We start from the raw sequence: 15,157 nt of genomic DNA on the forward strand, positions 1-15,157 counted from the left end.
TGCAGGAACAGCTTGATGTTTCTGTCTCTCTCTCCCTCTCTCTCTCAAAAAAAGTCAATAAAAAGAAAAAACAGATTAATGTACTGAATTAAATCTCTAACTAACAGAAAATATTTTCTTTTCAAAATGTTCATGAAACATTTATTTTTTAATTGTATATTACATCACAAAGGAAACTACAAGAGAATAAAAAGAAACAGACATTATTCAGTCCATATTCTCTAATCATAATGCAATAAACCTAGAAATCAAAACTAGTAAAAATTGAAATACAAATAGGAAAATACTTGAACATATAATGAAATTATATTTACTATCTAAATATATAATTTTATATAAATGAAGTTGAAATAATTTACTATATAAATAGTACTCATAAATAAATAAGAAGAAATTTCACAACTCATTGGGAAAGAGGGTAATGGCAAATAAATAGAATCAGTAAAAGTAAGAAAATAGCCAATAAACCTAAAAAATTGTTCACTGTTATAGTCAAACAAGTTTAAATTAAAATAAGTGTACTTCTTTTTTATCTTTCAGATTAAAAACAATAAAAAGAATGCAAATAATGGATATGGAATCTAATATTTTATGTAAAATATATAAATATGTTTTATGCAAAATATATGTATTTATATAAAGTATAAATTAATACACTCTTTTTAAAAGTTTATATAGCAATATATATTGAAGTTCCAAAGTATATTTAATCTAACCTATTTATTGCATTCCTAAGAATTTATCTTAAGGAAATAACAGTTGTAAAATGATTCAAAGATATTATGCATCCAAATGGTCAAAATAGTGGAAACTCAATAAAAATCTTATGCTTCAAAATGTGACTAGTTAAATATTTGTTGGTACATTAACACAAAAGATAATTCTCAGGTAATAAAAGTAATTATGTTAAGATAAATATTAAAAGCCTGTGACATATAAGTATGTATGATCTCATTTTTTTAAAAAACCCAATTAGATATATGTCCAACTGCTGGGTGCTGGTACAGGATATAAAAATCCGTTCATTAAACATTATCATTAGTTCTTTGGATCTAGTTGATTTAGACTTTTCTTTCTTTTATCTTTATAAAAATAATTTATAATTATTTTTATATGTTTAAATATGAACTGAGAATTCATTTAGTAAAAACATGTATGTATGTGCACTGAATAATATATTCCAAGTATTAGAAATTTTTTTGTTCTAAAAACCCCAAGCCAAAAAAATAGTTTTAAGTTTTTGATATATTTCATCCCAAAGTAAAATCAACTATATTTTATTCAGACCATTCTAGGGTCATGCCATTATATCTCAGCTGAAAGAAGAGGCAAAATTCTGACAAAGACTGGACTCGTATTGGTTCTAATAAATAAATGAATATAGTTTTTTTTTGAAAAAAAAATATTGAATGTAAAATTCAAAGTTTAAATTCTATTCTCATCCATCAATTTCAACATTCTTTTTCCCTCAGGTAAATTGTATTATCTAGTTTACTTTCTGAGCTGTGATCATTTCAGATTTCACGAGACAGTGAGACCAAGTTAAAGACTTCTGTAAGTGTGATCAGTCTTCTTGTGTTACTGCCATTTAAACCCAGATTTCAAAGGTCAATGAATTAGGCCAGTACTGTTTAGATTATGTTCCAACTACAAACATACCATAATGTACATGCTGATAAGAAAATGATCAATAACCAGATAACATCTTACAGCTGGTACTTTAGAAAGGAAAATGATCAAATATATGATCTAACATTTTCAGCATTTGTTTACAATATATTGATCAATTATATAGTATCAGTGTATCCTAAACAACATGACTGCTCAAGCTAAAGATGTCTTGTCATAAAAAAATAAAAAACAGAAATCCATGAAGCTGCGTTTCTAAGTGTTGGCTATAGACTTTTTGTATTTCTATTTAATATATAGCTTTTTGGCACTTTTCCTACAACCATTCTGAAAATAGTGTGCTTTTCACTGAGTAAGTAAGTCAAATACAAACAAAAAGTAGGTCAATTTAAGCCCTGAAAAATCTCAGGTCAAAGTAGTATATGAGTGTTTTTAATTCTATTTACTAGGTAATCTCAAAGGATCAGAGCTCTTTTTTAAAGCTCTAAAGCTCTGGATAAAATTCTCATGTTGAGATTCTACATATCCCATCTAATATGACTCTTAAACAACTAAATATTTCATTAACAAAATAGTAACCTATGATTCCTGATTCAAGAATTTTTAATACGAGAAGTTTAAGTATATTTGTACTCATGAGTAACGGCTAAACTGTCTCAAGCTCCTCTCTACACCAGGCTCCATTTTAAGCATTACATATGTATTACTTCAAATAAGTCTTAACAGCAGCATTATGGAAAAGGTAATCCCCATTTTAGAGAAGAGGAGAATAAAGCACAGAAAATAAGTGTCTTCCTGCCTATCCAACTAGTGCCTAGCCAACCCAGCTCTGTAGTTTATGTTCCTAATCTCCTTGCCTTGGTATAACTCTTCAGGGATTTTTCTTGTATATTGCATGTATATGTCTTTAAAATTCCTTTTTTTTTTTTTTTTTGTATTTTTTGTATTTTTCTGAAGCTGGAAACGGGGAGGCAGTCAGACAGACTCCCGCATGCGCCCGACCGGGATCCACCTAGCACGCCCACCAGGGGACGATGCTCGGCCCATCCGGGGCGTTGCTCTGTCGCCACCAGAGCCACTCTAGCGCCTGGGGCAGAGGGCAAGGAGCCATCCCCAGCGCCCGGGCCATCTTTTGCTCCAATGGAAGAGAGAGACAGAGAGGAAGGAAAGGGGGAGGGGTAGAGAAGCAGATGGGCGCCTCTCCTGTGTGCCCTGGCTGGGAATCAAACCCAGGACTTCCACACGCCAGACCGACACTCTACTACTGAGCCAACCGGCCAGGGCTCTAAAATTCTTAATGATACACATTGTTTAATGATTTAAATGTGGCAGAATGATTACATTAATAAGTCAACAGTTTTTTAGAAGTTTTGTGATTCAGTCCATATATGGTATGTCAATATGTAACCTACTTTACATAGACTTTTTTCTTCCTTGCCCCTTTTCTCTTTCTAATTCTCTATTCTTCTTCTCTTCTTATCATTTACATACATTTTTAAGTTCCTTTTCTTCCAAGAAGTTCATTTCATATTCTCTCTTGTGCTACTTCTTCTACTCCTCAGAGCTGCATCCTATATCAACCAGCTTTCTTACAACTCCACCTTATCTACTTACCTCCTTCTACCCAAGTCATTACTTTCTGGCTCTACCTCCTAGTGAATGACTCAATTACCATCTTGCCACAGTCCCATGATTATGGCTTCAATGTATTTTATCATAGAACATAGAGTCAGAGCTGTAAAAAGTTGTCTTTCAAACACATTTTAAATAGTGATAAATATAATCTTTTGGAAGACTTTGAAGATTTTAACTTGTGGTCACATTTTTCAATTTTATCTTGTCTTTCAGATTTCAAATTTTATTTTCAAATTTCAGTTTAATAACTGATTAGTTATCAAATAGAACATAAAAGATTTGGTCTGTTTTAAAACAAGCTTTATCTTATATGGTGTTGTTTGACAATTAATCCCTATTCTCACCTTAACTAGTCAAGTCAGTTGCTTCATGATACGTTACTGTTTGACAATCTAATAAACTTTACCACCAATAAACCAAAAAGAAATATAAAGAAGAAAAAGAAAAGAAAAAACATTTGCCAAGGAAAGAGGGAGACAAAAAAGATGCTAACAAAAACAAAACAAAAAATGATAAAAAGAAATTAAAAGTCAATCTGCAAATAAATACAATTATTACCTCTGAATAGAAAAAAATAAAAGATTTATTTAAAAAAAACTATTAGGTATTCAAAAATAAAATGTGGATTTTCATTTCTACTACATAAATTTTAAGATATAATTATTTATGCAAAATATATCATTTGTCACAATGATTAGATAGGAATGAAATTTTTAATTTCAAAATTGGTTAGGTCAGAAACCAAGTGGTGTGTGTGAGTATATGAGTGTGTTTATATCACTTCATTAAACCATTATCTGGGTGTTTATTTTGCATAATGAACTTTCCTCATTTGTCATCTTCTGCACTGTGGGAGGAAATAAATAGGGCAGGGGCAAACCTTGTCCTCTTTGCTCTTAAAGAAATACATGCAATTACAGGGAGGAAAACTAGAGATCCTCATTAGAATTAGAGATTCCAACCACTTGTTTGTGTTAGAGTTCTGCATCTCTCCCCCAGGACTGGTCAATGCTTCATTTCTTCTTATTAACCTGGATACTTAGCTTCCTAATATTGAAAGAACTGAGTCACATTTCATTACACTTCTCAGAAGGCTAAACTTAGTGGAATTTATAAGTATGCCTTGGAACGCTGTGTTCATGAAGTTTTTGTTTTGTTTTCTGCTGTGGATGGTTGATGCTTCAGGAGCAGACTGACTGTTGTGCCTTGAATTCCAACAAGAAGAAGGTGATATGTTATTGCCTTTTTGAATAAAGAGTGAGTATTTTTAAAGGCTTTTTACTTCAATGTGCTCCATTTTATTCTTGATCAACTCAATGTGAGTCATTTAAATGCCATGCAACATTAATTTATATTTACTCATTTGAAAACTTTGTCTAGTTATTTGCGCATATTGGAATCATTTGAGACCAATCTGTAAACAATATTCACATTCACTGTCATGCAAAAAGAATTAATGTGTGTGCATATACATGCATTGGGGGAGCTGGGATAAAGAGAAGATAAATTATAGCAAACATATTAAAAATTAGCAAAGTGTGAATCTTTATAATAACCTCCATTTTTTTGGTCCCTAAATCAGTTTTGACCTCATCCTGACAATGAGGAAGTATTTATAAGCAATGATGTGGTTCAGTGATCTATTTTCACAGACTACTTAGAAGATTAATACCTTTCAGTGTGTCTGATTTATCTGCTTCTTTAGGCTTAATTTTGGAGGAACCGCTATGAAATTTCACATAGGGATGTTTATAACCGGAGTTCTTAAAGCTGTGAATGAAACAGATTTTAAGGGACCCAGGCATGATTAAAACAGTTAGCCATTCACATCTTTCCTATTTACTGTGGATTACGGGAAGGGAAGTTGGGGTTAAATCAGTAGGTCTTCCTGATTCCCCAGAGGTTAACCTGGCAGCTGGTTTGGCACCCACAGGAGGCCTGACAGGTAGCAGGATTTGTCTAAGCAGGCTGCCTGAGAGCCAACAAGGAAAACTGAATGCTCTGGATTAGTTCAGGATTATGTTGTCAGAGTGAAGGCTGATGGACAAACTGCAAAGGAATAAAATGCAATCTGTTTGGGGAGAGAGGCAGTGTGCATAGCTTTCATTTTTCAAGAAATGACAAGAAAAATCATTAATAATTTATGAATCTACATCCATTAACTTTTCTCTTTGTTATCCCAAGACAGCCTTTTTAGCATGAGTTTGCCACTATCCCCTATCTCTCCTTTCTAGTGACAGATGACAAGATAGATATGAATTAGGATTCATAAAATAATACCCCCACTTCTAAAAAGAACACAGGCTGTATTCTCCTAACACTACTTTGTTTCTCCCACGCTCTCCCCAACCCACCCTAGGATGAAAGGAAACTTCAACACTGATGAGATAGCCAAATAACACGTGTTTGCTTCCTTCCCTCTGTAATAAATTTTAAGATAATGATGTTACTTAACAATATTTAAAGCCCAAAATAAGCAAATAATCATAATAATATTAATATCCTTACTATAATAAAATGTGATATGTTCTTTTTTCCTTTCGAAAAGAAAACTTGAATGTCAGTTTGGAACTGGTTAGTAGATACAAATATTAAAGTACTTAAAAATAGTCTCTCTAGAAAAGAGACTATGCTTTTTTAGTAAACGAGATACTAAAATTCTTAAAGAATAGTTGTGGTGACACATTTCCCTCTGTGAACTAATCTAACATTCTAAAATAATTTAGGTTTTTGTTTTACTTATAAATTTTATAATCTGCTTTGCATTTCTTAAATTACTTTACCCTCAGAAAAAATTTCTCTGCTTAGACTCCATTGAAACAGAACATTTTTATAAACATTTGTAAAATATAAAAAGTAGAATATTCAGATATTTGAGCTTATAACTGAATTATTATTATAAATTTACTATAATTTCAAAAACAGAGTTTTGTGGGCTCAAGGGCTAAAAGTCATAAACTCAACAGTAACATAACAGGATTCTTATTTACACTCTCTTCTGTGATTTCAATGACAAATTCTCTTTTTTAAGTAAAAATGTTTGGTTCATTCTCTACCTGAAAGAGTATAAATTAAGTTCCAAGTTCTCAAGATAAACGCAGGCTGAGTAGTTTTGTGTTATCTTTACAAAAAGGAGGACTCTGTAGGTTCAAATTAACATCTTTTAGCTTGAGAACATTTCTGTCTTGAGTTTCTATTTCTCTGACATCTGACTGAATCTGCCCCAGAATAAGCAGTCAATAATATTTAATAAATAGATAAATAAATCAATAAAAACATGTTTGATGCAGAATATATTGAATTTACTTTGATCTACAAGAAGCAAAAAAAAATACCTATTAGTAATTTATCTTTTATAATATTGCTCTATTGGATAATCTTAATACATGAAGCATAAAGAATAATACAAATGACTACAATTATAGACTCATACTGATTATTTTATATTGTAATAAATAGAAAATCTCTTTGTTAGCTTGAAACAATATGATTTTTTAACTAGGTGCAATTTAAGACAGTTTATGTGTTTTAATACATATTCAAACCTGTGTTTACTTTTAAGCCAGTTCATAGTCCATCATTAATTATACAATGTACTACTGCAAAAAAAGCAATCACTGATGATATACTTATTTTTATTTTTAAAATTAATATTAAACTACTTTCACTTGTAGATATCAACTTTTAATTGCCAGTTAATAAATATTCAAAACGATTTTGATCTAAAATAGCTTTTATTCATTATTCTTTAGTAATATAAACAGCCACATAAAAAAATAACAGAATGTTGTTTTTCTCCATAAATGTCCTCAAAATAAATTCTGCTTTATTGTAAAGAAGTGCTTCTGGATTATTTTTATATTGCAGTATACAAAGGCAATGATAATATTTCTTTGGACACTGGTTTAACAGAGAAAGCGGCCCTTTGCTGAGAGTACAACCTGCTTTCCCAGGGGATGAAAGGGATGAAGACATTAATCTTTCTGCACACCATTAAATCGTAGGGCAATAAGTTTCTGGGTAGAAAGTTCCATAGTGCTGGACTTACGTATTTTTTAAATTTCAGGACAAGCATGTCAACCATGAATTTAGTTGTGAAAGCAGAGAGACTTTATTTTTTCCTTGTTTCTGAAGAAACATAAGGTATAATAGAATATAAAATAAATTTATTCATTTTAAATTGTGCAATGACAATGAAAATAACTCCCTAAATAGTATAACTACTTAGAAAACATTTTTAAATAAAAAAGAAGTTTATGAACACATCATCCTCAAAGGATGTTTATACAATAAAAGAACTTTATTTAAACTGCCATTCATGTTCTGTTCATAGAAGAGACAGTAAAAACAAACAAATGGGCTATGGTTTGGTGTTATATAAAAACTCCAAATATTTTCATTTTTAAATATATCAAAAGATTAGCAAGATTAAGAGATATTTACAGATATTATATGGATGATAATTATTAAATTATTCTTAGGAAACCACCTACAGTATAAAATTTTGTCTAGGTCACTAGCCTTTCTCACTTTTTCAGAAGTAAGAATACTACCAAATGTTTTAGGCCAAAGGATTGTCTTGTCCATAACTATGATAATCTATATTTGACATAGACTTGGACAAATATAAGTATTCAGTGAAAAAAAAAAGATAAAGAGGTGGGAAGAAAAACTAAAATCATGATGCATTTAAAGAGTCTCTGATCTCCTTAAACCAGATCACTGTTTCCTAATGGAGTGAAGGCATTACATTACCTCATTACTCCTCTTTTCAAAAATGGTAGTTTTCCTGGATTGATGAATTTCATAATGTTTGTTGTAGATTATCTTGTTATTTTGTATCTTTGCAAATATAAGCAGAATTTCAAATTGTAGAGCAAGATATTTAAATGGTTGTGAATTTTCTATTACATAATAAAATCTCAGTATAAGTCAAAACAATTCAAGAATTACAGAATTTCTTCTTATTTCCGGTGCTCACTCTAAAAATATAAGGATGAAAAATGATTATTGAGTTTGAAAAATTAAAAAGTATGTGCTACCTTAATTTTAAAAAAGTTTCAAATAGTAGTTAAAGATGAAATTACATTTCAAAGAATTTAAAATTAAAATAATTAAATAATAATTATTCGGTTTAAAGTTTGGAAATTGAGAATAAAAGTTTATAATAAGTTGAGAGACCTCAGAGTTAAGGGACATTTTATTATAATGGGAGAGATTTGAGTATCTTTATATGCTTATGAGAAAAAGTCATTAGAAAGGGTGAGTAGAAGGTGGGGGTATAACCCTGAAAAATGGAGTAAAGAATAAAGTCCAACAAAATGGGGAGATTATGGAATCAAAAAACATGGTGGATGGTTTACATCTTCTGACTACAAGTAAATATTTAAAAGACTGATGTAAACAATGCTGCAGTAAACATGGGGGTGCATATCTTCTTTTGAATCAGTGATTTGGTATTCTTAAGATATATTCCTAAAAGTGGGAGAGCTGGGTCAAAAGGCAGTTCCATTTTTAATTTTTCAGGAAACGCCATACTGTTTTTTACAGTGGCTGCACAAATCTACAAGGCAGCATCCCCACCAGCAGTGAGTATAGTTGTGTTTCAATAAAACTTTTAATAACTACTAAAAATAAATAAATAAATACTGCTGTATCTATAGATAACTTACAAGTACAAGAACACATTATAAGGAGACTTTGCAAAATAGCTGTGATGGCACAATTTTCTCAATAAATCAAGAGGTCATTAGCTGACAGAAAGAAAAGCTTGAACATGTCATGCAGAGAAATGTTGCATGTTTATATCATTCATTGAAAAGATTGGGGGCCCTGGCCAGTTGGCTCAGTGGTAGAGCATCAGCCTGGCATGCAGAAGTCCCGGGTTCGATTCCCGGCCAGAGCACACAGGAGAAGCGCCCATCTGCTTCTCTACCCCTCCCCCACTCCTTCCTCTCTGTCTCTCTCTTCCCCTCCCGCAGCCGAGGCTCCACTGGTGCAAAGATGGCCCAGGCGCTGGGTATGGCTCCTCGGCCTCTGCCCCAGGCGCTAGAGTGGCTCTGGTCTCAACAGAGCGGCGCCCCGGAGGGGCAGAGCATCGCCCCCTGGTGGGCAGAGCATCGCCCCCTGGTGGGCATGCCGGTGGATCCCGGTCGGGTGCATGCGGGAGTCTGTCTGACTGTCTCTCCCCGTTCCCGGCTTCAGAAAAATACAGAAGAAAAAAATAAAAGATTGGGAAAAGATATTAAAAGTGAACTTTGAAAGATGTTAAAAAAGTTACAATGAGTGGTCAAATTGCGGACCGTATTTTTGTTATGGTTGTTGTCCAAGTTTATGTGATTATTCTTGGTAAGTTTCTGACTGAATATAGGAACAGATAAAGCAGATTATGGCCATAATCCAGGGTTAGGATTTTTTTAGGTAGCAAATGCATAGGCATGTACAGGAATCAAAGATGTCAATGAGAGAGTAATTCAGGAAACCAGTCACAGCATCTAGCCTGGCAGAAAGAATGAGAAAAGTGGATGGACCTATGAGCTGGGAAAAGATACTGGGCATACTGGGATTCAAGAAATAGGCAAGAAGAGTTTTTGTTCTAACTGAGAGTCAGAGGGAAATTTTTAAACTTTCAAAATAGTCATGTAATATAAAGTCTTATGAATGCATCTAGACATACATTCCAAAGTTTTTGCAATAGAAACTTTGAAATGATTACATGGAAGAACATGAGTGATCTTACAATTGTTTCGTCCATTTCTATAATTAAAACTATTTAGTTCCTGAATAAAACTTTAGGAGGTCATAAGTGATTGAAAAAGTCACCAAGACATGCACTTGAGATAAAGTAATTTATTCGTTGACCAGAACTGTTTTAAGGGCTTTCTTGGAATTTCTCCGAAACTACAAAATATAAAACAGTGAGCACCAAACATTTAAATCCTCCCTTGCCACCCACCTTTGAAAAGGCTTGTGATTCCACCAAGGAAGAATATAGTGAGTCTGCCAAAGTCCAGAGAGAGCACAGACTCTTCAGGCATTCACCAGCACAGGAGACAAGCCTGTTTAGTAACAATGATAAATGAGCAGGAAGTCAACAGGCTTTAAATGAGACACATCTGTTAACTGCCAAACTTCTGTACACTGGCACACCCTGAACCTAGTATGGTGCATAACGATAGCAATTCTAAAGGAAAACATTATTAAAATCTCTTAACAATAAAACACAATCATGAAATTCTGAAAACCCCTACAGTGTGGAATGAAATTTTTGAATCATGGTCCCAGTTCAATTTGAGAACTATCTACTGAGGAAAACACTATTTTGGAGATGGACGAAAGTGTTGGGAGGTATATAGAGCTTTTTAAAAAAAGAATATACTCAAACCACAATAATCTTGGGCTCTATTGTACAACAAAAGGCAACAAATATTTCAGGAAGTGAATCATTAAAAAGAAAAGACCTACTTAGGAAACATACACACAGATGCAAAGATATTATTTTCCTTCTTGTCACTCTTTCTAAAGGAGACTTGGAAGAACAACACAGTAACAGATGTGGGAAGTTGAAGTAATGCTATGCTTATACATGAATTGACGTAACTGTGTGTGTGTGTGTGTTGTGCTGTGTGTGTGTGTTTCTCTTTATTAATGTAATCCTGACTAGATTTTATGGATAATCTCCGTCATCATCAGGACCTAAAGAAGCAATATGTACTACAAGAAATAAGTTACACAATCTTGATTCTTTTCCCCTCTTTCTGTCACCATCTCTTTTTTTAAATTTATTTTATTTTATTTTTTTGTATTTTTCTGAAGTTGGAAACAGGGAGGCAGTCAGACAGACTCCCACATGCACCCGACCGGGATCCACCTGGCATGCCCACCAGGGGGCGATGCTCTGCCCATCTGGGGCCTCACTCTGTTGCAACCAGAGCCATTCTAGCGCCTGAGGCAGAGGTCATAGAGCCATCCTCAGCGCACGGGCCAACTTTGCTCCAATGGAGCCTCGGCTGCGAGAGGGGAAGAGAGAGACAGAGAGGAAGGAGAGGGGGAGGGGTGGAGAAGCAGATGGGCACTTCTTCTGTGTACCCTGGCTGGGAATCGAACCTGGGACTCCTGCACGCCAGGCCGATGCTCTACCACTGAGCCAACCAGCCAGAGCCTCACTATCTCTTTTTAACAAGACCACACACACCACATTACTTTGCCTTGCTTTACCTCCCTTCATAGCAATTATTACCTGAAATTATTCATAAGTTTAGAGAATTTATCTGTTTCATTTTTACTGCTGAACCCTCAGAACATAAAAAAGGACTGGCACAATGAATGACAATGAGTGAATGAAAACTCCTAGTTCTGTGCTCCATAAAGATGATACACAAATTTATTGAACTTCAATTACTGAACTGCCAACTTTAAGTTTTTTAACCCATGACTTTGCTTTTCTTTTGTTCTACTTCTTAGTACAGCAAACTTTAGAATGAACATTTCCAGAATATAAAACAGAAGGAAATAATTGACAAATAATAATCTAGAGCTGCAGATATAACTTGAGAGCAACATGAGACATACAGCTGGTAGCTGCTGATGTAATCTTTGTTATATTTTTTAATATTTTAATAATATAAACATTGTCATTTTAACCACCTTAAGAGTATATATAGTTCAATGGCATTGAGTACATTCACATTCTTGAACGACCATCACAATTATCCATCTTCAGAATATTTTCATCATTGCAAACTGAAATTCTGTCCCCATTACATAATTCTGCAACCCCTCACCTTTCACCCAGCCCTTGGTAACAATTCTTTCTTTCTCTACAAATATGACTATTCTAGGTATTTCATATAAATGGAATAATGCAATATTTGTCTTTGTTTCTGACCTATTTCACTTAGCATAATACTTTTAAGTTTCATTCATGCTGTAGCATACGTCAGTACTTCATTCCTTAAGGCTGAATTATATTTCGTTGTATGTAAATACTACATATTATTTGTGTTTTATGACAATTAGCTTGATTCCATTTTTTGACTATTGTAAATAATGCTGCTGTGAACAATGGTATACAAGTATCTGTTTGAGCTCTTATTTTCAATTCTTTTGGATATGTATTAAGTGGAATAAAGATAGTATACTTATAAATGATCTTGGTTTTTACTCACATGAACTGGTAAAATGTTGAAGGTATTTTAACAGAGAGAAATAATCTGGCTTATGATTCACCATTTTACCATATTACTCTAACTATAGTTTGCAGACATAAGAGAATTTGCAAATTAGATTGTAAAAAATGAAATAATAGTGAAATAGCTTGTGACTATATAAAGCAATAAATCCTCAAGTGTGATGTCATATGCTCCAGAGGACTTTATAAATGCATAAATAACATAGAGAGTGTTGAGATCCTCATAGGTATGGTCAATTGATTGAAATACCTTGGGACCCACGTCAAAGGCCCTGAGCTACATTTGGACTCCAGGGAGGAAAGGAAAAAAATAGACTGCCAATTTATGCTAAAAAAAAATTAAGACTTGTGCTACCAGTGTCAACTATTCAAAGCTGTTATATAAATGCCATCATTAGTTTTAACTTTAAAAGTAATAAACACTATTTTTAAATAATTCAAATATTTGAGAGATTAGAAAACATCTATTGTAATCTCTTAGAAATAACCACTGGGTTCCAGCAATTATAATCTTCATCTGGAACATATATATGTTATGATTGTCCCCAAGTTCTGTAAAATACTGTGGATTCTTCTTATAGAAATGACTTCCAGAGGAGGAGAGTTTTGGCTCATGTTACAACTAAGGTATTGTCAATATTTCTTAGAATACAGTGCATTTTAAAAAGAAAGAGATGTTCTAATACATTTGGTGGAGTTGTCTATAGAAAGCAATATGTTACTTTATAGTTCATTTAGAATATGAGAAACAATAAATTATGTGAGCTAAATCTAGCACTGATTCTCATTGTTTCTTCTAAAAGTGGAAAATTCTTATCATCGCATTTATAATTGTTTCATTCGTTCATTTATTATGGACTGCTTTATAGAGAATCATACAAAGATATCCTAAATAGCATCTGGAAAGTAACACGAGACAAAGTTCACTAAGTCCTTTCAATTCAACACATTCAATTCACTAAGCCTTTACTGAACACCCAACTATTGGAGCAGGCACAGAACCAGAAACTGAGAACAAAATGCTAAGTAAAGCATAGTCTCTGTTAATTAGCTTGAGGTTAGAATAAATGAGCTCACCAGGGGAGAGATGCAAGTGGACATAAAACAAAGAAAGTACGTAGAGGATTGTAAATAAAAGAGGATACTGGAAAGGAAAGAAAGTAGGGAGAGTCACCAAAATGTGAGGAGAATTAGAGTAATAACACATCAGGAAACTGAAGGAAGAAAATTTATAAAAAGAGACACAAGTTTAGAATCTCAAATTTATAGACAGATCAAGGAAATATGTACAGAAAAAGTAAATTTGCTTTTATCACAGTTATTGTTATATATTGTGTGTAAGTAGTACAAATAAATGTCTGACACACTTAACCAATAAATTCTGCTAAGTTTAATATATTAATAGTATATAAGAAGCAAGTTCTGTCAGGAAAAACTGAAATTTCCTGTTCTTAGGCACACTAGTAATTTTGTGCTTTATACAAAAGTGGAACTTCATTCAAGTACAAATGACAACTTTGTGCTTCTCTACTCTTTTTTTACTATAAGCACTAATCATTTTGTGAATACAATTACATGCATTAAAAGAAAGATTGCAATCTTTTTTACTCATTAATTTTTTTTGGCCTGCTGAAAGGCAAGAGTAGCTAAGAGCCTTCTTATCTACAAAAACATCTGAAGTGTAAGCTGCCATATACGCCACATTCAATGGATTGAACTAATGGAATCACTGAAAAAATTGCACTTTCTTCTGTTATATTTTTCTTTTCTTTCCAAGTTTCTATTTATGAAAAACAATGAAGTACAGTATAGTATGCTACATATTTGTGGAGATAAAATCTCAAAGCAGTGCAAACTCCAGAATGGTTTTGAGTTACACACAAATGAAAACAGCACTGAACAAAGAAAGGAAATGAGTAATGATGCCAAAAGAATAGTAGGCAAGAAATCACTGAAAGAGTAGTCTTTGCAGCTTTCTATCCATAGTGAATCAAAATCCCAGGTAATAAATATTTTCAAAGTATTTTACGTATATACACACACATACAGAATGGGGCAAAAGTAGGTTTACAGTGGATCATATAGGAAAAAATACTATAAATAATAAATAATAGTAGAAGAATAATTTCTGTTTCATGTACTCCCAACTCTAAGCCTACTTTTGCCTCACATTATATATTGAACTACCTATACAGATATTGATCGACTTACGACCTATGCAACTTATGACCATTTGACTTTGCGACCACAATTGCTAGCCATGACTGCTCCTTGTCTGACAGCGCAAGCGTTGCCCAGCTGGGCGTTCGACAGTGCGGACCAGCTTCCGGCAGCACTGCCATTTCTGCGTGCACCATTTCAACTGTTATCCCAGACTCGGTACAGCAATTTGTGTTTTGTGTCTTGGATATTTTTCATCAAACCCCTCCAAAGATGTCTACCAAGAGGAAATTGTCTTTGTCTATGCCTCAGCCTGCCAAGAAGGAAAGAAAGGACATTGATATCAACAAGAAAATGCGCGCAGGCTCATCAGACTTGAGCATGAGTTCACCAGCTTGAGTGCAGGGGCACTGGCTTGAGCATGGGATCATAGACATGACCCCATGGTTGCTGGTTTGAGCCCAAGGTCACTGGCTTCAGCAAGGGGCCACTTGCTCTGCTGTAACACCCTGGTCAAGGCACATATGAGAAAGCAATCAATGA

This window comes from Saccopteryx leptura, chromosome 5 (assembly GCF_036850995.1).
Source record: "Saccopteryx leptura isolate mSacLep1 chromosome 5, mSacLep1_pri_phased_curated, whole genome shotgun sequence".
Classification (NCBI taxonomy): domain Eukaryota; kingdom Metazoa; phylum Chordata; class Mammalia; order Chiroptera; family Emballonuridae; genus Saccopteryx; species Saccopteryx leptura.